Source organism: Bos javanicus, chromosome X (assembly GCF_032452875.1).
Source record: "Bos javanicus breed banteng chromosome X, ARS-OSU_banteng_1.0, whole genome shotgun sequence".
Taxonomy (NCBI): domain Eukaryota; kingdom Metazoa; phylum Chordata; class Mammalia; order Artiodactyla; family Bovidae; genus Bos; species Bos javanicus.
Window position 1 is genome coordinate 100749074 of NC_083897.1, and position 26105 is coordinate 100775178.

Here is a 26105-nt window from a genome sequence, read left to right on the forward strand (position 1 = left end):
ACAGAATTCATTTACCAGCAGAAAAAACCAATCCTCAGAATTCTCATTATAAATTACATACCGGCATTCTAATCTGTGTGTCAGTCTCCTGTAACTTGGGTTAACAGTAGTCTCACAAGATTTGTTCAACTCTAAATCCAGCCATATACTTCACTACTCTAAAAGCATTATTGAGAAAAAGGAAAAGGGAGACAGGAAAATATTTAATTGGTTCATACAATTGTGGGAGTTGGCAAGTCTGAAATCTATACAGAAGGCCAACAGACTGGAAATTCTGGCAGGGTTTCTATGTTCCAGTCTTGAGGCAGAATTGTTTCTTCTTTAGGAAACCTCAGTGTTGCCCTTAAGACCTTCAACTGATTGGATGAGGCCCACCTACATTATCAAGGGTAACTTCCTTTACTTAAAGTCAACTGATTAGAAATGTTAATCACAGCTACGAAATACCTTCACAGCTACATTTAGATGAATGTTTGATCAAACAACTGAGCACCATTGTCTAGCCAAATTGACACAAAGTGAACCTTCACAATGACATATTCACTAAATTTTAATGACTGTTTTACAGACCATTAGGGACTGTGGCAAGAAGTGTGACAATCGCCATCAGTACCACCTTGCACTGAAGGTCCCTGTAAAGCGACAGTGCAGTAGAGTAAAAGCCCATTCACTAGTACTGTACCGTGAAGACCCTGACCAGTTGGCTGGTTCCCTAAGGGACATCGCCAGACAGGAAACGCAAGGATGAGGATGCTGGGCATAGGAGGAAGAGGGGCAACAGAGGGCCAGCGTTTGGGGAAGATCAGCCTAAAGAGAGAGGGCAGAGCACATTCCACTTTAAAGGCAGGAGAAGTGAGGTAAGTTTGTAGAAAAGGGCAGAGGTGCACATTGACTCCAGACAAAAGAAAAGAAGCTCAAGACTTACCCCTCCAAGACACTTCCCTACTTCATCATATTGAAAGGGCCAGTCTTGGAAAATAACCTTAAATGTGTTATTCAATCAGTATACATTTCAAATTCCAGAACTCTGTTTTTTCATATGGAAAATAGAATAATAGAAAAGAAGAAAATCATGTTCATCAGAGAAGGTAAAGAGAAACTAGCCAAAGGATTATGTCCCTGGAATTTTATTTTTTGATAGGACTGTATTTTTATTTGAGGTTGGATTTTTGATGGAGTGTTTCTGATGTATGGGTGCAGGTGGGTTTAATCCCTTCAGCATTATTTCCCATTTTAAATCAAGAGCCCAGCCTTCCAGAGGCTTGGCATGGTCAGGTCTACAGTTCCACTTGCTTCCCATTTCACTTTGAGCCAAGAATGGACTGTGGGGCCTGTCCCCTTTCACTATGAATTCCATATTTGACTACTTAACCATAACTTGACTACAAGGGTAATGGAACCCACCAGGCCTATTTTGAAATCTTCCAGGCAGGAACTTCTGGGTTCACTTGCTCCCCACATCTCAAAAGTTCATTAAGTCACAGTTCCCTGGGTCAACTGCCCCTGGGAGAAGGAAAGAGATAGTACTTAAATTGAGTTTGAAGTTGATGTTTTAAATTGAGAATAAATGGGGGTTTGGGGGAGAGGTGGGGGAGAGGTGGAGGAAAGGGCCTTTTTTCCTAACACTTTATTTTGAATATTTTTAAACAAACAGAAAAACTGAGAGAATGACACATTAAACACCCATATACTCACCACCTTGATGCTATGTTTGCTTCATCTCATGTCTAACCTTCTATTTATCCCTGTATCATTTATCAATTTATCTTATTTGTTGGATGTAATTCAGAGTAAGCAGCAAACATCAGTATGCATTACTCCTCAACACTCCACCATGCATAACATTAACTAGATTGAACTGAGTTTTAGCAATCAGAAGAAACAAGAAAGCTTTGGAATTCACCCAAGGTATCATTAACGGATGCAAAAGATACTCAGTAGAGCATGGTTGAAGGCAATGATTGTAGAAAAGTAAAATCCCTGGGAGGAAAAGCTTAAATATAAGTGTAGTTTATGATGTTACTTGTTTCTTCCTTTGAAGAACATTCCTTTAATGTTTATCTGTAGTCATTACATGCAGGTATCTCAGTACTGCACTGGTGTTTCACTGGTATAATGTGGATATTCATCAAGATTTTTATTTGTTTGTATGTTAAGTTTTCATTATTAAAGTTTATTTCTACCATGAATTTATTCAGTAGCAATATATGTAGACTAATTGTCCAGGCAAACAGATGTATAATACCTGTATGCATGTATGTATATATACATGCATATTATATATATGTGCTGCTGCTGCTAAGTTGCTTCAGTCGTGTCCGACTCTGTGCGACCCCAGAGATGGCAGCCCACCAGGCTCCCCCATCCCTGGGATTCTCCAGGCAAGAACACTGGAGTGGGTTGCCATTTCCTTCTCCAATATATATATGTATATGTATATGTATATGTATATGTGTATGTATATACTTGAGTTCAGTTCAGTCTCTCAGTCATGTCCAACTCTTTGTGACCCCATGAATTGCAGCACGCCAGGCCTCCCTGTCCATCATGAACTCCGGGAGTTCACTCAAACTCACGTCCATTGAGTCAGTGATATACTTAGACATTAATTTAAGGAAGGAATGTAGTAGGTAATCTAACCCCCAGAATAATGGCTGGGCACTAAATATCTTAAATTAAAGCAATTTCCTCCCTATGACTCCCAAATAATATATGCCTTTTATGCTTTGCATTCTTTTACTTTAAACCTATCTATTTCCTTTTTTCCTTCTGTTCATTTCACATTACATACTTTATGGAAGATAGCCACTAATCACTTTAAACTATAAAATTTACTTTATGCTAAAATATCTCACAAGTTTGACAAATGGCAAGTAAAAATCAATTTTAACTTCTTGATCAAAGACAAATAACATACCTCTTTTTAATTTTCAGTAGTCTTGAATTCAGGTTCTTTTAAAAGTTGTCAGGAAGCCATTTGTTTCAAGAGGTAGCTTTAATCAAGGTAAAAGTAGTCCTTGTGCTAAGTTACTTCAGTCGTGTCCAACTCTTTGTGACCCCATGGACTGTAGCCTACCAGGCTCCTCTGTCTATGGAATTCTCCATGCAGGAATACTGGAATGGGTTGCAATTTCCTTCTCCCTTTGCTCCAGTAATAATAATTAGTACTATCTATTTGCGTGTGTGCTCAGTCACTTAGTTGTGTCCAACTCTTTGCTACCCCATGGACTGTAGCCTGCCAGGCTGCTTTGTACATAGGATTTTCCAGGCAAGAATACTGGAATGGGTTGCTATTTCCTTTTCCAGGGATCAAACCCCAGTCTCTTGCACTGCAGGCAGATTCTTTACCAACTGAGCTACCAGGGAACTGCCCTCACTATCAATTTTGTGTCTACTAAAAACATGTACTACACTGAGTTGCTTACTATGTGCCAGATACTGTGCCAGGTGCTGGAGTGAATAAGATGGACTCATAAAGCTGAAAATATAGTATGGGATTATTTGAATTACTGTTAACTGTAATTGAGACAAATATTAACAAAAATGGGGAGAAGTATTTTGAGCAGATAAAACAAGGAAAGCCTTTACCTAGTTTGGAAGAATGGTGCAGGGTGGGGAGTGATCAAGGCTTTCTTAAGGAAATGATGTTTTATCTGAAACTTGACAGATGAATACTGAAGTGGTTTGCCATTCCCTTCTCCAGTAGACCACATTCTGTGAGATCTCTCCACCATGACACGTCCATCTTGGGTTGCCCCACGGGCAGAAAAGGAAAGATATAAGCATCTGAATACAGAGTTCCAAAGAATAGCAAGAAGAGATAAGAAAGCCTTCTTCAGCGATCAATGCAAAGAAATAGACGAAAACAACAGAATGGGAAAGACTAGAGATCTCTTCAAGAAAATTAGTGATACCAAGGGGACATTTCATGCAAAGATGGGCTTGATAAAAGACAGAAATGGTATGGACCTAACAGAAGCAGAAGATATTAAGAAGAGGTGGCAAGAATACACAGAAGAACTGTACAAAAAGATCTTCACAACCCAGATAATCACAATGGTGTGATCACTGACCTAGAGCCAGACATACTGGAATGTGAAATCAAGTGGGCCTTAGAAAGCATCACTACGAACAAAGCTAGTGGAGGTGATGGAGTCCAGTTGAGCTATTTCAAATCCTGAAAGATGATGCTGTAGAAGTGATGCACTCAATATGCCAACAAATTTGGAAAACTCACCAGTGGCCACAGGACTGGAAAAGTTCAGTTTTTATTCCAATCCCAAAGAAAGGCAATGCCAAAGAATGCTCAAACTACCGCACAATTGCACTCATCTCACATGCTAGTAAAGTAATGCTCAAAATTCTCCAAGCCAGGCTTCAGCAATATGTAAACTGTGAACTTCCTGATGTTCAAGCTGGTTTTAGAAAAGGCAGAGGGACCAGAGATCAAATTACCAACATCCGCTGGATCATGGAAAAAGCAAGAGAGTTCCAGAAAAACATCTATTTCTGCTTTATTGACTATGCCAAAGCTTTTGACTGTGTGTATCACAATAAACTGTGGGAAATTCTTCAAGAGATGGGAATACCAGACCACCTGATCTGCCTCTTGAGAAATTTGTATGCAGGTCAGGAAGCAACAGTTAGAATTGGACATGGAACAAAGACTGGTTCCAAATTGAAAAAGGAGTACGTCAAGGCTGTATATTGTCACCCTGCTTATTTAACTTATACGCAGAGTACATCATGAGAAACGCTGGACTGGAAGAAGCACAAGCTGGAATCAAGATTGCCGAGAGATATATCAATAACCTCAGATAGGCAGATGACACCACCCTTATGGCAGAAAGTGAAGAGGAACTCAAAAGCCTCTTGATAAAAGTGAAAGTGGAGAGTGAAAAAGTTGGCTTAAAGCTCAACATTCAGAAAACGAAGATCATGGCATCTGGTCCCACCACTTCATGGGAAATAGATGGGGAAACAGTGGAAACAGTATCAGACTTTATTTTTCTGGGCTCCAAAATCACTGCAGATGGTGACTGCAGCCATGAAATTAAAAGAGGCTTACTCCTTGGAAGGAAAGTTATGACCAACCTAGATCAGATCAGATCAGATCAGTCGCTCAGTCGTGTCCGACTCTTTTCGACCCCATGAATCGCAGCACTCCAGGCCTCCCTGTCCATCACCAACTCCCGGAGTTCACTCAGACTCACGTCCATCGAGTCAGTGATGCCATCCAGCCATCTCATCCTCTGTCGTCCCCTTCTCCTCCTGCCCCCAATCCCTCCCAGCATCAGAGTCTTTTCCAATGAGTCAACTCTTCACATGAGGTGGCCAGAGTACTGGAGTTTCAGCTTTAGCATCATTCCTTCCAATGAAATCCCAGGGCTGATCTCCTTCACAATGGACTGGTTGGATCTCCTTGCAGTCCAAGGGACTCTCAAGAGTCTTCTCCAACACCACAGTTCAAAAGCATCAATTCTTCAACACTCAGCTTTCTTCACAGTCCAACTCTCACATCCATACATGACCACAGGAAAAACCATAGCCTTGACTAGACAAACCTTTGTTGGCAAAGTAATGTCTCTGCTTTTGAATATGCTATCTAGGTTGGTCATAACTTTCCTTCCAAGGAGTAAGCGTCTTTTAATTTCATGGCTGCAGTCACCATCTGCAGTGATTTTGGAGCCCAGAAAAATAAAGTCTGACACTGTTTCCACTGTTTCCCCATCTATTTCCCATGAAGTGATGGGACTGGATGCCATGATCTTCGTTTTCTGAATGTTGAGCTTTAAGCCAACTTTTTCACTCTCCACTTTCACCTTCATCAAGAGGCTTTTGAGTTCCTCTTCACTTTCTGCCATAAGGGTGGTGTCATCTGCATATCTGAGGTTATTGATATTTGTCCCGGCAATCTTGATTCCAGCTTGTGTTTCTTCCAGTCCAGGGTTTCTCACGATGTACTCTGCATATAAGTTAAATAAGCAGGGTGACAATATACAGCCTTGATGAACTCCTTTTCCTATTTGGAACCAGTATGTTGTTCCATGTCCAGTTCTAACTGTTGCTTCCTGACCTGCATACAGGTTTCTCAAGAGGCAGATCAGGTGTTCTGGTATTCCCATCCAACCTAGATAGCATATTCAAAAGCAGAGACATTACTTTGCCAACAAAGGTCCGTCTAGTCAAGGCTATGGTTTTTCCAGGGGTCATGTGTGGATGTGAGAGTTGGACTGTGAAGAAGGCTGAGCGCCAAAGACTTGATGCTTTTGAACTGTGGTGTTGGAGAAGACTCTTGAGAGTCCCTTGGACTGCAAGGAGATCCAACCAGTCCATGCTGAAGCAGATCAGCCCTGGGATTTCTTTGGAAGGAGTGATGCTAAAGCTGAAACTCCAGTACTGTGGCCACCTCATGTGAAGAGTTGACTCATTGGAAAAGACTCTGATGCTGGGAGGGATTGGGGGCAGGAGGAGAACGGGACAACAGACGATGAGATGGCTGGATGGCATCACTGACTCGATGGACGTGAGTCTGAGTGAACTCCGGGAGTTGGCGATGGACAGGGAGGCCTGGTGTGTTGCGATTCATGGGATCGCAAGGAGTCGGACACAACTGAGTAACTGAACTGAACTGATAGGTGAATAGGAGTGATTCAGGCAGAAAAAGAGAGAAAGAGCATTATTTTTTTTTAATGTTTATTTATTTATTTGGTTGTGCCAGATCTCAGTTGCAGCACATACCATCTTCGTTGCAGTATGTGGGTAATTTTTTTTTTTAAGTTGCAGTATAAGGGATCTTTACTGGCAGCATGTGAACTGGTAATTACAGCATGTGGGATCTAGTTCCCTGACCAGGGATTGAACCCAGGATCCCTGCATTGGGAGCTCAGAGTCTTAGCCACTGGATCACCAGGGAAATCCTGAGAAAGAGCATTCTATATAAAGAAAACAATACAGTGTCACCTACAAAAGAACGAGTTCTGCTCCGAGAGCGTGTTCATAAGTCCAATTTGTTCAACAAAGTTAGCCTAGGTACCCAGCTAACACAATTGGCTATATGGTACTGTACTATAATAAGTTTATAAAACTTTTCACACAAATAATACATAAAAAACAAGCAAACCTAAACACAAAAAATAAAACATTTTTAATCTTACAATACAGTACTGAGTCAACCCCTAGGCAGGTTGATCAGATGTCCCGGGATCCCCAAGGAGAGAGGGGTCTGGAATACTCCAGGAAGAAGAAAGGACAAACTTTTTTTCCTTTACATTCCTTAGTCTTAGTCACATAAAACGTTTTTATCTTTAAGCCTGGAACTGATGATTATACAACAAACAACTAAGTTTAAACTCTGTACTAAGGATTATATAACAACAATGTATCCTGCTTGGGGACAGTTTCTCCTTCCTGAAAACCTTCTGGCTAATTCTGTTATCTTAAAATGTAAATTATGGGAGTGGGTCTAGTAAGATCTTTACAACCTCCAGACATTCTTTTGATTCATTGTAATGCAAAGAGTCAAACAGGACTCAGCGACTGAACTGAAACTGAATAACTAATTAAACGGTATATAACTCCATTGCTAACACTAGCAAGGGGGTACTCTTTCTGCCCCCTTCTGATGTCTGCGTCAGAAACTTTCTCTATCCCTTTTATACTTTCATAAAACTTTATTACACAAAAGCTCTGAGCAGCCAAGCCTCATCTTTGGCCCCAGATTGAATTCTTCTCCTCTGGAGGCCAAGAATCCCGGTGTCTTTCGTGGTCCAGCAACAACCTTTCAGTACCTTGAAAAGTACAGTAGTATGGTACAGTGGCTAGCACACAGGGGCTGGCATCTAATGAACAGGCAAGAAGAGTTACTGACTGGAGAAGGGAGAGGAGGTGGGAAATGGTGAGCTGAAGGATGGTCAACAACATGAGATGGAGTGTAAGCTACAATTTCACTCATGCCTGACCCTGATGACACAGATTCTGTTTCCTTGCTGAATTCAGTTCTATCTACCCTCTTGAAAAAAATGATCCACTGATGTCTGGGTAGTAGCTTTATTTTTTTTTTTTCTCATCATAGGAGCACTGGATTTTATCTAAACAGCTGCTGTAACCTTCATGTACCATTCTGCATTCAAGACCTGTGCCTCAAAAACTAACTGTGCTGGACTTCCCTGGTGGTCCAGTGGTTAAGAATTCACCTTCCAATGCAGAGAACATGGGTTCAATCCCTGGTCCGGGAAGATTCCACATGCCACATGGGTCAACTAAGCCCTAGCACCACAACTACTGAGCCTGTGTGCTGCAACTACTGAAGCCCATGCCCTGGAGCCCACAAGAGCCCACAAGGCAACAAGAGAAGCTGCTGCAATGAGAAGCCTACATGCTAAGTTGCTTCAGTCGTGTTTGACTCTGTGTGACCCATGGACTGTAACCCCCCTGGCTCCTCTGTCTATGGCATTCTCCAGGCAAGAATACTGGAGTGGGTTGCCATACCCTTCTCCAGGGGATCTTTCTGACTCAGGCAGGTGGATTCTTTACCACTAGTGCCACCAATGAGAAGCCTACACACTGCAACTAGAGAATAGCCTCTGCCTGTGGGCAGCAACAAAGACCCAGCACAGCCAAAAATAAATATACAAATATTTTTTTAAAAACCTATTATTCTCTGTCTCTGGACCGCTTATTAAAAATAAAAACAACAACAAAAAAACTAACAGTGCCTCCTCAAATATAAAATCCCCTTGTCATTTCTTGTGTCATGAATCCCTTCAGTTCTTTGGTTACTTCTTCTTTCTCTTATCTCCCTTCGTCCTTTCTCTGGGCCTCCAATTCCATCAGGTCTTCATTACTAAGCTCCATGTTCACATCTTTGAAAGTTCAAAATTTGAAGGTTACATATAGGGGGTTTATGTATTTAAAAAATGCTTTGATCAGGAAAGACTTAACTAAAATTTAGACAATATTCTTGGAGATTTGGAGCCTTAGGGTGCAAAAGGTAGCTAGAAAAACAAGCAGGAGCTGGTTTGCACAGTCTTGTGGGCAACGTTAAGAATTTTGGTATTCACTCATTCATTGATGGGCAGCCACAGAAGGGTTTTAAATAAAATTAGGGATGGTTTTGACCAGACTTGTGTTCTTAGATGATCACTCTAGCTATCATGTGGAAAATGGTGCTTTCATTAGATTATACTTTTGGCTAAGTGTAACACAGACTCACAATAACAATGGCATAAGTAAGGTGAAGTGGGAGCTGGAATTGGATGATGCTCCTAAAAATCTTTAGGAACCCAGGCTCCATCTATCTTCTTCTTCTATCATCCCTACATTATTGCCCTTACCAGCATTGTCCAAGTTTGTTCTGCACCAAAGCCAGATCTCAACCAGCAAGAAAGGTAGCTGGAAATTCTATATGTCACTGCCATTTTGTTTCTTTAGCAAGAACTTAGTCCAATGGCCACATCCAGCTCAATGGAGTTTGGGAAAGTGAGTTTTTTTCCCCTAGATGGCTCCATGCCCAGATAAGAAGTCTATTACTTTAGAAGAAAAGGAATGGATGTTGGAAGACAACTGGCAGTTTTTGCCACTGATGAATAAGAGATGGTCAAGAGAGGAAACAGGGTGACTAGCATAGGGGCAACTGTAAGAGTCCAGATGGGATATGATGGTGAGTTGGTCTAGCATAGTAAAGTAGAGACAGAAAGAAATGAAGGGATCTAGAAAATGTGTAGGAGTATAGAGTCAATAGCTTCCCTAGTGGCTCAGATAGTAAAGAATCTGCCAACAATGCAGAAAGCCTGGGTTCAGTCCCTGGATTGGGATGATCCCTTGGAGAAGGGAATGGCTACCCACTCCAGTATTCTTGCCTGGAGAGTTCTATGGACAGAGAAGCCAGGCAGGCGACAGTCCATGAGGTCACAAAGAGTCGAACACGATTGAAGTGACAGCAGCAGCAGCATAGAATCAATAGGACTTAGGTATAAGAGTTAAAGGAGAAGGAAATGTAAAGGATAACGTTCAAGTTTCTAAAATGAACAACCAGTTAATGGCATCATTAACTGAGATGGGAAAGGCTGGAAATCTATAGATTTCTGTAGGACAATCATAAATTCAGTTTTGAGATTCTTGTCAGATATTCAAGTATAAATATTGTCTTGGCCAGGTGTTGGAAAATGGTGACCTATAGGACAAATTTGGCTCACTGTGTGTTTTTTTTTAAAAAATTATAATTTTATTGTGATAAAATATAGGTAACAACATTTACCATTTTATCCATCTTTAAATATACAATTTATTGGCATTAATTACATTCACTATGTCATGCAAACATTTCCACTCTCTATTTCCAAAGCCTTTTCCTTACCCCAGCAGAAACTCTGTGCGTGCTAAGTTGCTTCAGTCGTATCCAACTCTTGCGACCCTATGGACTGTAGACTGCCAGGCTCCTCTGTCCATAGGATTCTCCAGTATTCTCATGAATACTGAATTGGGTTGTCATGCTCTTCTCCAGAGAATCTTCACAGCCCAGGGATCGAACTTGAGTCTCTTGGGTCTCCTACATTGGCAGGTGGATTCTTTACTACTAGCGCCATCTGGGAAGCAACAGAAACTCTGTAACCATTAAACAATAGCTCCCCATTCCACTTTCCCCTCAGCCCCTGGTAACTTCTAATCTACTTTCTATCTCCATAAACTTGCCTATTCTACATATTTCAAATAATTGGAACCATGCAATATTTGTCCTTTTGTGTCTGGTTTATTTCACTTAGCATAATATTTTCAAGGTTCACCCATGTTGTAGTGGGTATCAGAACTTCATTCCGTTGTAGCATGGAGCCCTCCAAGAGCAATGTAAAATGGATTTTAAAAGTGATAACTCTGCAAACCAGCAAATAAGTGGAACTGGAAAAGAATGTAGAGAATAGGAGAGAAGAAATAAATTCCGAATTTGAGCAATTTAAACTATTTGTATAGAACAAGCAAGGGGCTATTCAGTTCAGTTCAGTTGAGTTGCTCAGTCGTGTCCGACTTTTTGCGACCCCATGAATCGCAGCACGCCAGGCCTCCCTGTCCATCACCAACTCCCAGAGTTCACTCAGACTCACGTCCATTGAGTCCGTGATGCCATCCAGCCATCTCATCCTCTCTCATCCCCTTCTCCTCTTGCCTCCAATCCCTCCCAGCATCAGTCTTTTCCAATGAGTCAACTCTTCACATGAGGTGGCCAGAGTACTGGAGTTTCAGCTTTAGCATCAGTCCTTCCAAAGAAATCCCAGGGCTGATCTCCTTCAGAATGGACTGGTTGGATCTCCTTGCAGTCCAAGGGACTCTCAAGAGTCTTCTCCAACACCACAGTTCAAAAGCATCAATACTTCAACACTCAGCTTTCTTCACAGTCCAACTCTCACATCCATACATGACTACTGGAAAAACCATAGCCTTGACTAGACAAACCTTTGTTGGCAAAGTAATGTCTCTGCTTTTGAATATGCTATCTAGGTTGGTCATAACTTTCCTTCCAAGGAGTAAGCGTCTTTTAATTTCATGGCTGCAGTCACCATCTGCTGTGATTTTGGAGCCCAAAAATAAAGTCTGACACTGTTTCCACTGTTTGCCCATCTATTTCCCATGAAGTGATGGGCCAGATGCCATGATCTTCGTTTTCTGAATGTTGAGCTTTAAGCCAACTTTTTCACTCTCCACTTTCACCTTCATCAAGAGGCTTTTGAGTTCCTCTTCACTTTCTGCCATAAGGGTGGTGTCATCTGCATATCTGAGGTTATTGATATTTCTCCCGGCAATCTTGATTCCAGCTTGTGTTTCTTCCAGTCCAGCGTTTCTCATGATGTACTCTGCATATAAGCAGGTACAAAATGAAGGGGTGCATATTTTAACAACACTAAATGAAAACTCCATAACATTTTCAGATCATGTTTCCACATTAAAACATCTACTGAGGGAGGGAGAGGGCAAGTTTGTGCAGTCAGAACTGGGATTCCTGATACATGCTATGACTATCCCACTACAGGTATCAAAACCTAAAATACCCTGACACCTTCTCATTTCAATTAAAGAAATATGGATTCAGTATTCCTCACAATATTCTGGCCTGGGCAAAATTATCAAACCATTACGAGTAGATGTGATTCTAGACCTTGAAATTGCTTACCCTAGGCTTATTGTCTCTGAGGATAGAAAAAGTGTGCAACAGGGAAAGAAAAAAGACAAAATCTTTGTTATAACTTAAGGAGATTTCATCTCTGCCCTGCTATCCTGGGTTCTAAGAGATTTAATTATGGCAGGCATTACTGGGAAGTAGAAGTGGAAAACAAAACTAAATGGACATTGAGTGTGTGTTAAGATAGTCTTCCTAGGAACTGGTGGAATCAGCTAGTTCAAGATAGAGTCCAGGCAGCTGGGAGATATGTTGACAGCACTTAAGGTGCAATGCATCCTAAGACAGCCAGCTTCTGCCAGTAATAAGACCCAGCAAAATAGGCATTTTTCTGTGTCGGGACTTTCAACTTTAAGGGATCCAATATGTTATTCTCTTCGTTTCTCAAGGATTCTCTATTCCTTATCAGTTCCTGGAAAACAGGAACAAGCAGAGCTGCATGCAGTTCTCAGAACTGAGATCATGAGAAAGGGCACCTGCTTGGATTCCTTTCAGGGACTCCCTTCAGTGACCAAAATTTTACTTAAAGGTAATCTATTCTGTTTTGCCCGTCTTACTCAGGATATGGAATGCTTTCTGGCCCTTTAAAGATTGTTATTTGCTTGGCTTTGTTTTTGCTCATTTTTTTTTACTGCCTAAAGCTGTCTTGTATGAAGATATATAAACATGCATTTCTGCAAATAAAGCACCCTTGTTTCACTCGAGACTTGGGTCCCCTGCGTCCCTCTCCTCATCTACTCCAGTCCCCAGGTCCCAGTCTACAAAGACCGTGACATTTCTGGACCTAGTTGAGTGTGGTTTCCATTTTATAATATGAATGATAGAACTCTTCTCTATACTTTTAATGATTCTTTTAGAAGCCATTTGGCCCTATTTCTATACTAGACCAGATCCTGACTCTCTTAAAATCTCTTCAGTAACAGATTATGAAAGATGAAGTACCTGGGGCATGATTTTATTTCAGCTTTTAGGGCTAATGTTAGTAAATTTTGCCTTGATAATTCTGGATTTTTAAAATTTTCTGCTGCTGAAAATTAGGATGGATTTTTCTTCCTCGTTTTCAGAAACTATATAAATAGGGTAGCAATGCCAATTGTAAAGTTGTCACCAGCATCAGGTGTCAAGTGTTTTGAATTTCTTTTTTTAATAAAGACCTTATTTTTATTTGTTTAATTTACTTTTTTATTTTAACTGCAGGATAATTACTTTACAATATTGTGATGGTTTTTTCCATATATCAACATGAATTGGCCATAGGTATACATGTGCCTCCCCCATCCTGAAACCCCACTCCCACCCTATCCCTCCAGGTTGTCACAGAGCACTGGCTTTGGGTGCCCTGCATCATACATAAAACTCCCACTGGCTATCTATTTTATATATGGTAATGTATATGTTTCAATGCTATTCTCTCAAATCATCCCACCTTCTCCTCCCACTGAGTACAAAAGTCTGTTCTTTGTGTCTCTGTCTCCTTTGCTTCCCTACACATAGGATCATCGGTACTATCTTTATAGTTTTGAATTTCTTAGATAAAATATTTGAAAATAAATAATATCTTATTTAACACAACCAATAAACTATTTTAAATGGAAAAAATAACAATTCCTTTGTAAGGCTGAATAATATTTCATCCTATGTACATACCACATTTTGTTTATCCATTCACCTGTTGATAAACACTTAGGTTGTTTCCACTTTTTTTCTATTCTGAGTAATGCTGTAATAACTTTGGCAAACAAGTATCTGTTTGAGTCCCTGTTTCCAATTCCTTTGGGTATTATACCTAAGCGTGGAATTGCTGGGTCAAATAGTAATTCTATGATTAACTTTCTGAGGAACCACCAAACTGTTTTCATAGTGGCTGCACTATTTTACACTCCAATCTTGAGAGTACAAGGGTTCCAATTTCTCCACATTCTCTCCAGCATTTTTTATTTTTGTTTTTTAAATTATTATATCCATTCTCCACAAAAAAGAATGAAATGTTGCCATTTGCAACAGCATGGATAGACTCAGAGGGTATTGTGTTACTTGATATAAGTCAGATAGAGAAGGACAAATACTGTATGATATCACTTATATGTAGAATCTAAAAAATAAACTAGTGAATATAACAAAAAAGAAGCAGGCTCACAGACATAAAGAACAAACTATGATGGTTCCCAGTGAGGAAGGGGAAGTGGAGGACAAGACAGGAGCAGGGGTTAAGAAATACAAACTATTATATAATAAACAAGCTACAAGGATATATTGTGCAACATAGGGAATATAGCTAGTATTTTGTAGTAACTATTAGTGGAATTTAACTTTTAAACGTTTTGAATCACTATGATGTACACTTTTAACTTATGTTATATTGTACACCAACTATATTTCAATTTTAAAAACAAAAAATAAATCATTATAGCCATTCTAGTGAGTATGAAATTATATCTCACTTCTGGCTTTTATTTACATTTCCTTTATTGACTAAGGATGTTGAGGAGTATCTTTTCATGTACTTATTGGTGATTTGTAGATCTTCTTTGCAGAGCTTTTTATTCAAATTTTTGATGCATTTTTAACTGGGTTGTTTGTCTTTTTGAGGACGAGTTTTAACTTTTTAATATGTTCAAAATACTATACTCTTATTGGCTATGATTTTCAAATATTTTCTACCATTTTTAGGTACTCTTCACCCTCTCTTAAGAGTATCATTTAATAAACAAAGGTTTTCAATTTTGATGAAGCTCAATTGATCAGTTTCTTCTTTTCTTGTTTGTGCTTTTGGTGTCTTATCTAAGAATCTATTGCCAAATCCAAGGTCATAAATCTTTCCCCCTATGCATTCTTCTAAGAGTTTTAGGATTTTTAGCTCTTTTATTTAGATCATTGATCATTTTCAGTTAATTTTTGTATATGATGTGAGGCAGGAGTCCAGATTCATTCTTTTTTATGGGGAAATCTGATTTTCCTGGCACCATTTATTGGAGATAATTTCTTCCCCCATTCAAAGGACTTGACATCTTTGCCAAAAATCAATTGGCCATATTTGTAAGGGTTTATTTCTGGGATCTCAGCTCTGTTCCATTGCTCTATATGTCTATACATAAGCCAGTACCATTTTGTTTTGAGTGCTGTAGCTTTGTAGTAAGTTTTGAAGTCAGGAAGTTGAGTCTTATAACTTGATACTTTTTCAAGATTGTTTTGGATATTTTGGGACCCTTAGAATGCCATATGAATTTGAAAATCAACTTTTCCATTTCTTCCATTTCTACACAAAGAAAAGCTGGAATTTTTATAGGAATTGTGTTGAATCTGTAGACCACTTTGGATAGTATTGACATCTTAAAATATTAAATTTTCTAATCCATGAACACGAGATATCTTTCCATTTATTTAGATTTTCCTTAATTTCTTTCAGCAATGCTTTTTAAGTGTCAATGTACAAGTCTTACCTCTCCTTGGTTAAATTTATTCCTAGGTATTTTATACTTTTGGATGCTATTACAAATGAAACTGTTTTCTTAATTTCCTTATGAGAATTTTCATTGCCCGTGTTTAGAAACACAACTTGTCAGTGTGTATATGTGTGTTGATTTTGTAACTTGTAACTTTGCTGAATTAATTTATTATCTCTAGTAGCTTTTTTATAGATTCTTTGGGATTTTCTACATGTAGAATTATGTCATCTACAAATAAAGACAGTTTTACTTCTTTCTTACTAATTTGGATGATTTTTCTTTTTCTTGTCTAAATAACTCTGGCTAGAACTTCCAGTACCATGTTGAATAGCTCACTCCTTTTTCTAAAAAATAAAGTTTTACTGGAACACAACCAGGCTCATTTATTTATATATTGTCTATGGCTGCATTTGCACTGCAATGACAGAGTTGATTAGTTTGACAGAAACCAATTGGATCAATTTTAAAATATTTAATACATAGCCCTTTACAGAGATAATTTGACAAGCTTTTCTTCTAGTGCTATGCTGTGCTTTGTTGTGTCCGACTTTCTGTGATCCTCTGGACTGTAGCCCACCAGGCTCCTCTGACCATGAAATTTTCCAGGCAAGAATGCCATAGCAGGGTTGCCATTTCCTACTCTAGGGGATCGTTCCAACCCAAGGGTCCAACCTATATCTCTTGTGTAACCTGCATTGGCGAGCTGATTTTTTTACTACTGTGCCACCTGGGAAGCCATTTTCTTCTAGGCAATAGTATAATTAAGTCTGAAATTCAAAAGAGTGATCTTGATATGAGATACATATTTTTATGTTACTTGAAGTCACGGTAGTTTGAGGACCACCTAGAATGAAAGATGTGGCTTAAGTATGAAGACTTGATGTATTTCAGCTTTTAATGATGAAAAGGATGAAAAAAAGCCCATCATAAGAGACTGAGAAGTGTGTGTACCAGAGAGTGTAGTGTACCTCAGAGAAACCAAGAAAAATGAGCATTGTGAGAAGAGGGAAATAGTCAACAATGTGAAAAACTGACAAGAAAATATCAAGTAAGATGAGGACTTTAAAATGTCTATTGTTTTTAACAACATGATGGTTACTGGTGACTGTAACAAGAGAAGCCTCCTAGGAATAGTTTTAAGTGTTTTAATTTCTAAAATGAAATATTTTGAAGAATCAAACATTTGAAGAGCTGTAATTTCATGTTTTTCTAAAATATGTATTTATTGACCAACAAATTGGACTAATTTCATTGGTATAAATTGGTATAATATATTTTATATTTAAAATATTTCCCAAATTGGAATTATTTTAAAAAATAAATTTATTTCCATGAAAAAAAGACTTTTCAAAATGATTTTCCAAAACTAAAATTCCATAAAGAAAATAGTTATTCCTGGTACATATTCATGCACTTTAATCAGTTTATTAGCTATATCTATTTCTAATACTATGTTAACTGACATTTTTTCTGAAAACATATTTTTTCAATAGGACTTAGTAAAATTGCATGCAATATTCCTCAAAGTTGTACTCTATAGCCAATAAACTTGAAATTTTGGATAACTTCAATTTATTCTTTTCTGAAGATTATAATATTGTTGACTAAGAAGACAACAAAGATCTGTAAAGTCTCTTTACAGATGTTACAACATCTATAAGATAGAGCAAATCCTGTTAATTAGAGAGTATTCTTGATTTTAATTATTTTATTGAAAAATGGAGGAATATTTTGAAGGGTAATGTGTTTTGCTTCCATTTAGAGTGCTTCAACAAATATTTTTACAAGATAAAATTCATTAAATAAATTTTCTGTATTTATGATTCTTTTGAATGATTCACCAAATTTAAACACTGAAAAATCAAAGCTTTCTCAAGTATATTCTAGTATTACAGTACAGATTATATGGTTTAGGTAAAAATAAGAAACATCAAGTCAAGATATTACAAAGTACAGTTGTCGAATGTCAAAATTAAATCTTGTATGCAGTTTGGGCTCTCATCATATAATCTGCTAAATAATGAATTTCAATTTCTTCCTATATACAAGCTTTATTTTCATAATTTCAATTTGCTCAAGAGCTTCAAAAGCTGAAATTTTGGGTACTCCATTCCTTGAGTACTTTGGTTAAAGATTTCTAAATGATTGAACAAAATACAATCTAAATTTAAAGGACTTTTTCACAATGATGGTCAATACTCTGTAGGACACTTGAGTTAATTAACAGCATACTTCCATAAAAGCTCAAAATTTTAAACAATCTGAGTCATGACCAGAAGCAAAAAGAGAATCATATACAGCCATGCTAAATTTTTTTCATGTTCCCCATTAGATTTGTCTCAAAAGTTTACAATTCAACTATTCTAAATATGTATATGTATATGTGTACTCTCGGAGAAGGCAATGGCACCCCACTCCAGTACTCTTGTCTGGAAAATCCCATGGACAGAGGAGCCTGGTGGGCTGCAGTCCATGGGGTTGCTAAGAGTCAGACACGACTGAGTGACTTCACTTTCACTTTTCACTTTCATGCATTGGAGAAGGAAATGGCAACCCACTCCAGTGTTCTTGCCTGGAAAATCCCATGGACAGAGGAGCCTGGTGGGCTGCCGTCTATGGGGTCGCACAGAGTCTGACACGGCTGAAACGACTTAGCAGCAGCAGCAGCAGCAGGATGTGTACTCTGTCTCTCAGTTGTGTGTGATTCTTGAGACCTTGTGGACCACAGCCCTCCAGGCTCCTCTGCTCATGGAATTTTCCAGTCGAGAATACTGCAGTGGGTTGCCATTTCCTCAGGTTCCAGGGGATCTTCCCTACCAAGGTAGTGAATCCACGTCTCCTGTGTCTCCTGCATTGGCAGGCAGAGTCTTTACAGCTGCACCACCTTGGAAGCCCCATGTATATGTATATGTAAATACATTTGTAAATGATGACAACTATAGCTTCTGTTTCAATTGGTAGAATATCACAGTGTAGATGCAGTGATATATACTCCACAATCAGTTTCAAGTGTGTTTCTGCTCCATCGTTTTCTTAATTTAGTAAGAACATAGTTTTTGTCATGATTATTATTTTCCACCTAAGTCAGTATTTGTATTATCATCGTAACAAACTAATTTTATTTTCAATATTGGATTTTTACACTGATTTTGTAAGTGAGCATTATTAAAGTCAGATGTTTTACCTTTATCAAAATAATCTTTCAAAAACTATACTTTGCTTGCATAAATTTGATGAAAACATTAAGCCATTTCTGAAATTAACCAATTTTCTGTGTGAAGCATCTAATGTCCTTGATATAAAACTGGCATCATGTAACAATTTGCAAAAATCTTTCTCAGCTAATGGAGGTGACCCAGTAACAGTTATCACTTTGCTCTGTGTATTTGCACAGAAAACATGGAATTGAAAATGAATGAAATTAATTCAGAGAAATCATCATTTGATCTAATTGAAAAGTCATGCTTTGGCATAAGAAATAGCAGCCCACTCAAATATTCTTGCCTGGGAAATCCAATGGACAGAGGAGCCTGTGGGCTACAGTCCACAGGGTTGCAAAGAGTCGGGAATGACTTAGCGACTAAACAACATCTCCTCCACCTCACCCTCAAGGGCTATAGTTACAAAAGAGTTGACTACTAAGTATTATGGGAAAAAAAATAAAGAAAGAAAAGCCATGCTTCACAGAATGGCATGTAAATTCACCTTCCACAGTTAACTTTTGAAATAGATGGTGATTTTTAAAAACAGATTTGGGTCTGCTGGTTTTCATATGGTCAGTAATAGCACTATGACTTCTGGTTGGAAGGTAAATACTGACAAATATTTTTGAGCAGGTTACATTCACCAGCTTTTTTAAAATTTAGAAATAAAAATTCACTAATTATGTACAAAGCATTTACTTTCGTTTTCTCACTGCCATTGAAAATGTATTGCTGTAGAGAAGGTCTATTTGCAAAATAAAAAGGCATTAAGAAACAGAAAAATAAGCAATGGTTATAGATTTACACCTTCACAGAAACAGCAAAACTACAGTAGCAGGAGCTTTTTGACTGTTTTCCCTATGCTCTATAGGAGGACTGCTCAGACTCCATTTCCCACATGCATTTCACTTACAGTTAACACACATACTTTCTCACATTTTCTACTGACCCTTTGAGCTAGCGGCCTGTCAAATTTAATAGCACAAGTGGCTGATACCATAACTAACTTGCAGATACAACAGCATCAAATACACCACCTGAGACCAGGGATCAGATCAGATCAGATCAGTCGCTCAGTTGTGTCTGACTCTTTGCGACCCCATGAATCGCAGCACGCCAGGCCTCCCTGTCCATCACCAACTCCCAGAGTTTACTCAGACTCACGTCCATCGAGTCAGTGATGCCATCCAGCCATCTCATCCTCTGTCGTCCCCTTCTCCTCCTGCCCCCAATCCCTCCCAGCATCAGGGTCTTTTCCAATGAATCAACTCTTCGCATGAGGTGGCCAAAGTACTGGAGTTTCAGCTTTAGCATCATTCCCTCCAAAGAAATCCCAGGGCTGATGTCCTTTAGAATGGACTGGTTGGATCTCCTGGCAGTCCAAGGGACTCTCAAGAGTCTTCTCCAACACCACAGTTCAAAAGCATCAATTCTTCGGCGCTCAGCCTTCTTCACAGTCCAACTCTCACATCCATACATGACCACAGGAAAAACCATAGCCTTGACTAGACGAACCTTTGTTGGCAAAGTAATGTCTCTGCTTTTGAATATGCTATCTAGGTTGGTCATAACTTTCCTTCCAAGGAGTAAGTGTCTTTTAATTTCATGGCTGCAGTCACTATCTGCAGTGATTCTGGAGCCCATAAAAATAAAGTCTGACACTGTTTCCACTGTTTCCCCATCTATTTCCCATGAAGTGGTGGGACCGGATGCCATGATCTTTGTTTTCTGAATGTTGAGCTTTAAGCCAACTTTTCACTCTCCACTTTCACTTTCATCAAGAGGCTTTTGAGTTCCTCTTCACTTTCTGCCATAAGGGTGGTGTCATCTGCATATCTGAGGTTATTGATATTTCTCCCAGCAATCTTGATTCCAACTTGTGTTTCTTCCAGTCCAGTGTTTCTCATGATGTACTCTGCATATAAGTTAAATAAACAGGGTGACAATATACAGCCTTGACATACTCCTTTTCCTATTTGGAACCAGTCTGTTGTTCCATGTCCAATTCTAACTGTTGCTTCCTGACCTGCATACAAATTTCTCAAGAGGCAGATCAGGTGGTCTGGTATTCCCATCTCTTGAAGAATTTTCCACAGTTTATTGTGATCCACACAGTCAGGGATAGTAATTTCTAACTGATGGAGTCAAAGAGAACTTTGTTTTACAAGAAACTGCAGCCTGTCCTTGAAAAGGAGGTATCTGTTACATTGCATCTAGAGAGTTGTCATCTTTCACATTTAACTACATGGTGAAGTGAGAACTCTGTGCACTGTCCATGCATTTTGCACACTACTACATGACATAATTCTTTGCTTTGAAACCTATTTTACCTGATATTTAATATATCTACTCCTGCTTTTTTGCTGCTGTTGTTAATATTTGCTTGCCACACCTTATCCTATCTTTTTACTTTCAACTTACTTATGTCACTGTATTTGAAATGAGTTGCTTGTAGACAACATATAGCTGAATCACAGGTTTATTAATCCACTCTGATAGTTTGCTTTTCAATTGACGTATTTAGACTATTTACATTTAAGGTAATTATTGGTATGTATAGGGCTTATACATCCACTTTATTCTTTATTTTTATTTCCTGTGTGTCTCAGTCCTCTATTTCTCATCTCCAGCCTTCTAATAAGTTACCTGAATGTTTTTAAGGTTTTTAGTTTGACTTATTTAGTCTTTTTGAACATTTCACTTGTATAATTTAGGAACAAGTCAAGGATGTCCATTCTTACTACTCTTATTCAACACGGTGCTGGAAGTTTTAGCCAATACAATAGCACAATAAAAAAAGAATAAAAAGCATACATATTGAAAAGGAAAAAAAAAAACTTCCCTTTTGATGATTTGTTGTCTATGTAGAAAACTCCAAAGAATTGACAAAAATAAAAACTCTTAGAAGTGAGTTTATCGAAGTCTCAGGATACAATATCAACACACTGAAATCAATCTCAATTTTACATACTAGCAACAAATATGTGGAAAGTGAAATTTAAAATATAATTCCATTTATAATTACTCCAATGAAAATGAAATACTTAGGTATAAATCTAACAAAATATATACAATATCTGTATCCTGAAAATTGCAAAATGCTGAGGAAAGGCATCAAAGAACTAAATAAAAGGTATGATTTATTGTGTTCATGGGTTGAAAGACTCAACATATTAAAAATGTGAATTCTCCCTAAACTGATGTATACATTAATGCCATATTTATCAAAGTTCCAGCAGGGATTTTTGTAGGCATAGAGAAGCATATTCTTAGTTTATATGGAATGCACAGAACATATAATAGCTAAAACAATCTTGAAGAGGAAGAACAGTGTGAGTAGAACCACTCTACACCTTGCTAAGGCTTACTATATAGTTAAAACCATCAAGACACTGTATTATTGGCAGATGACTAGATACGTGGGTCAATGGAACAGAAGAGAGAAACCAGAAATAAACTCACACAAATATGCCCAGCTAATCTTTGACAACATTTCAAGAGCAAGTTTAATAAAGTGTCTGAATCCATTTTTGACATTTGACTGCTGACAGCTTTCAAATTCCACCTAACCTCTTTCCACTTTTGCCCTGCCTCTGGGCAAGCTGATAAGAAATCCCAGGCCTTCCCTCCCTTGACACTTCCAGGAAAGGTCAAACTATGAAAATCCCTGCCCACACATGGGAATCATCACCCTAGCCTCACTCCCTAATCAAAATAAAATCAAAAGACACTTACTCCTCCTTTCATTCAATCCAGTCCAGACTGGCTTGGGGTATCTGACCTGCTCTCCTCCAAAAACAAAAAAAATCCCATTATATGAATAATTCCCTCTTTTCATACCTTCCTACTGTGTGTGGTATCATCAGTCCCCACATCTGAAGCAATTTTGGTTGAGGAATTGAGCCCACTGTCTACAGGGTAGCCACAAAACAATTGTTCTGTGAGGAGTATTGTATAGCATACCACTCTGCATTTATAAAAAATGGTAAAACTTAAAAAATAGTGATAATATAAAAGTTGGCAACCATGCAAAGAAACTGGATCACTTATACACTACTAATGGGAATGTAAAATAGTACATCCACTCTGTGAAAGAGTATACTAGTTTATTTAAAAACTAGACATGTGCTTACTATACAACTTAAATATTGCATTCTTGGGTATTTATCTCAAAGAAATAAAAATATATTTCCACACAAAGACTTGTTCACAAACAGCCATAGCATCTTTAGTCATAAGAGTCCCAAAACTAGGAACAACCCAATGTCCATCAACTGATTAATGGATAAACAGAATGTGGTACATCCAAACTATGGAATGGAATAAAAAAGAAAAGAATGACATTTACTATAAGTTGAATGAGTTTCAAGGAAATTATGCTGAGAAAAAAGGCAACCCTAAAAGTTATATCCTGTATGATTCCATTTATTAATATATAATAGTTTTGAAAAGACAAAATTATAGATATAGAGACCAGATTAGTAGATGCCAGTGTTTGGGGTGATGTGGGTGTAGTTGGAAGGTGAATGTGATTATAAAAGTGCAATATGAGGGATCCTTTTACGGAACTCTTCTGTATCTTGACTGTGATCACAGTATTCTACACAGGCAATAAAATTGCATTGAACAAAACACACACGTACACACACATATAGAAATGCATGTAAACTGGTGAAATCTGAATAAGGTAGGTAGATTATATCAACAGCAATTTCCTGGTTGAGATACTGTACTGTAGTTATGCAAAATGTTGCCCTTGGAGGAAACTAGGTGAAGGGTATAAAGAATCTCTTTGTATTATTTTTTAATTAGTTTTTATTAGAGTATAGTTGCTTTGTAATGTTATGTTAGTTTTTACTATATAGCAAAGTGATCAGTGCCCTCTTTTTTTGGATTTCCTTCTAGTTTAGGTCACCACAGAGCACTGAGTAGAGTGCTACACAGTAGGTTCTTAGTAGTATCTGCTTTATGCATAGTAGTGTATATATGCCAAGCCCAATCTACCAATGCTTCCCACGCTTCCCCCTTTGGTATCCGTACATTTGTCCTCTATGTCGGTGTCTTTATTTCTGCTTTGCAAATGAGTTCATCTGTATCATTATTCTAGATTACACATATAAGTGATATTATATGATATTTGTTTTGTCTTTCTGCCTTACTTCAGTCTGTATGACAGTCTCTGGGTCCATCTGCATCTCTACAAATTGCAGCATTTAATTCCTTTTTATGGCTGAGTAATATTCCATTGTTCTTATGTACCACATCTTCTATTGATGGGTGTTTAGGTTGTTTCCATGGACTGGCTATTGTAAACAGTGCTGCAATGAACATTGAGGTGCATGTATCATTTTTTAAAACTTATTTGGCTACGCCAGGTCTTCACTGCAGCATGAGGGATCTTGAGTTGCAGCATGCAAACTCTTAGCTGCAGCATGTGGAATCTAGTTCCCTGACCAGGGATCGAACCCAGGCCCATTGCATTAAGTCACAGTCTTAGCTACTGGACCACCAAGGAAGTCCCCGCATATATCTTTCAAATTATGATTTTCTCCATGTATATGCCCAGGAGTGGGATTGTTAGGTCATATGGTAATTCTTAGTATTTTTATGGAATCTCCATACTGTTCTCCATAGTAACTGTGTCAATTTACATTCCCACCAGCAGTGTAAGAGGGTCACCTTTTCTCCACACTATCTCTGTCATTTATTGTTTGTAAATTTTTAAAAATAATGACCATTCTGACCAGTGTGAGGTGATACTTTATTGTATTTTTGAGTTACATTTCTATAATAAAGAAGCTCTTTGTATTATTCGAACATCTTTTCATGGGTTTGTTGGTCATTAGTATGTGTTCTTTGGGGAAATGTCTATTTAGATCTTCTGCCCACTTTTTGATTTTTTTTTTTTTTTGATATGGAGTTGCATGAGGTGGTGGTATATTTTGGAGATTAATCCCTTGTCAGTTGCTTTGTTTGCAAATATAGTCTCTCATTTCAGTGGTTGCATTTTCATTTTGCTTACGGTTTCCTTTGCTGTATAAAACTTTTAAGTTTAATTAAAAGGTCCCATTTATTTTTGTTTTTACTTTCATTACTCTAAGAGTTAGATCAAAAAAGATTTTGCTTGATTTATGTCAAAAAGTGTTATGCCTATGTTTTCTTCTAAGAATTTTCTACTGTCCAGCCTTACATTCAGGTCTTTAATCCATTTTCAGTTTATTTTCATATATGGTGTTAGGGAGTGTTCTAATTTCATTCTTTTATGTGTAGCTCTCCAGTTTTCCCAGCACAACTTATTAAAGAGATTGCATTTTCTCCATTGTATATTCTTGCCTCCTTTATCACAGATTAGGTGATTATAGTGGATGGGTTTATATCTAGGCTTTCTAACTTATTCCTTTGATATATATTTCTGTTTTTGTGCCAGTACCATACTGTCTTGATGACTGTAGCTTTGTAGTTTAGTCTGAAGTCAGGGAGCCTGATTTCTCCAGCTCTGTTTTTCTTTCTTGCAATTGCTTTAGCTATTCAGGATCTTTTGTCTTTCCATACAAATTGCAAAATTTTTTGTTCTAATTCTGGGGGAAATGTCGTTGGTAATTTGATAGAGATTGCACTCAATCAGTACATTACTTTCAATAGTACAATCATTTTCACAATATTGATTCTTCCAATTCAAGAAAATAGTATATCTCTCCATCTGCTTGTGTTGTCTTTGATTTCTTTCATCAGTATGTTATGTTTTCTGAGTAGAGGCCTTTTGCTTCTTTAGGGAGGTTTATTCCTAGGTATTGTATTCATTTCATTGCAATGGTAAATGGGATTGTTTCCTTAATTTCATTTTCTTATTTTTCATTGTTAGTGTATAAGAATGCAAGAGATTTCTGTGAATTAATTTTGTATCCTGCAACTTTGCCAAATTCAGTGATTAGCTCTAGTACTTTTCTAGTGGCATCTTTCAGATTTTCTATGTATAGTATCATGTCATCTGCAAACAGTGACAGTTTCACCTTTTATTTTCCAATTTGGACCCCTTTTATTTCATTTTCTTCTCTGATTATCATTGCTAAGACTTCCAAAACTATTGAATAATGGTGGTGAGAGTAGATACCCTTGTTTTGTTCCTGATCTTAGAGAAAATGCTTTCAGTTTTTTACCATTGAGAATGATATTTGCTGTGAGTTTGTTGTATACCACCTTTATTAGGCTGAGGTATGTTTATTTTATGTCTACTTTCTGGAGATTTTTTATAATAAATGGGTGTATAATTTTGTCAAAAGCTTTTTC

The 26105-nt window shown here is 37.9% G+C and overlaps 1 pseudogene; it reads left to right on the forward strand.

Annotated features, from left to right (window-relative positions):
• The first annotated feature begins 744 nt into the window (after positions 1-744).
• On the forward strand, positions 745-13132 carry LOC133242642 (tripartite motif-containing protein 60-like; annotated as a pseudogene).
• The last annotated feature ends 12973 nt before the right edge of the window (positions 13133-26105 follow it).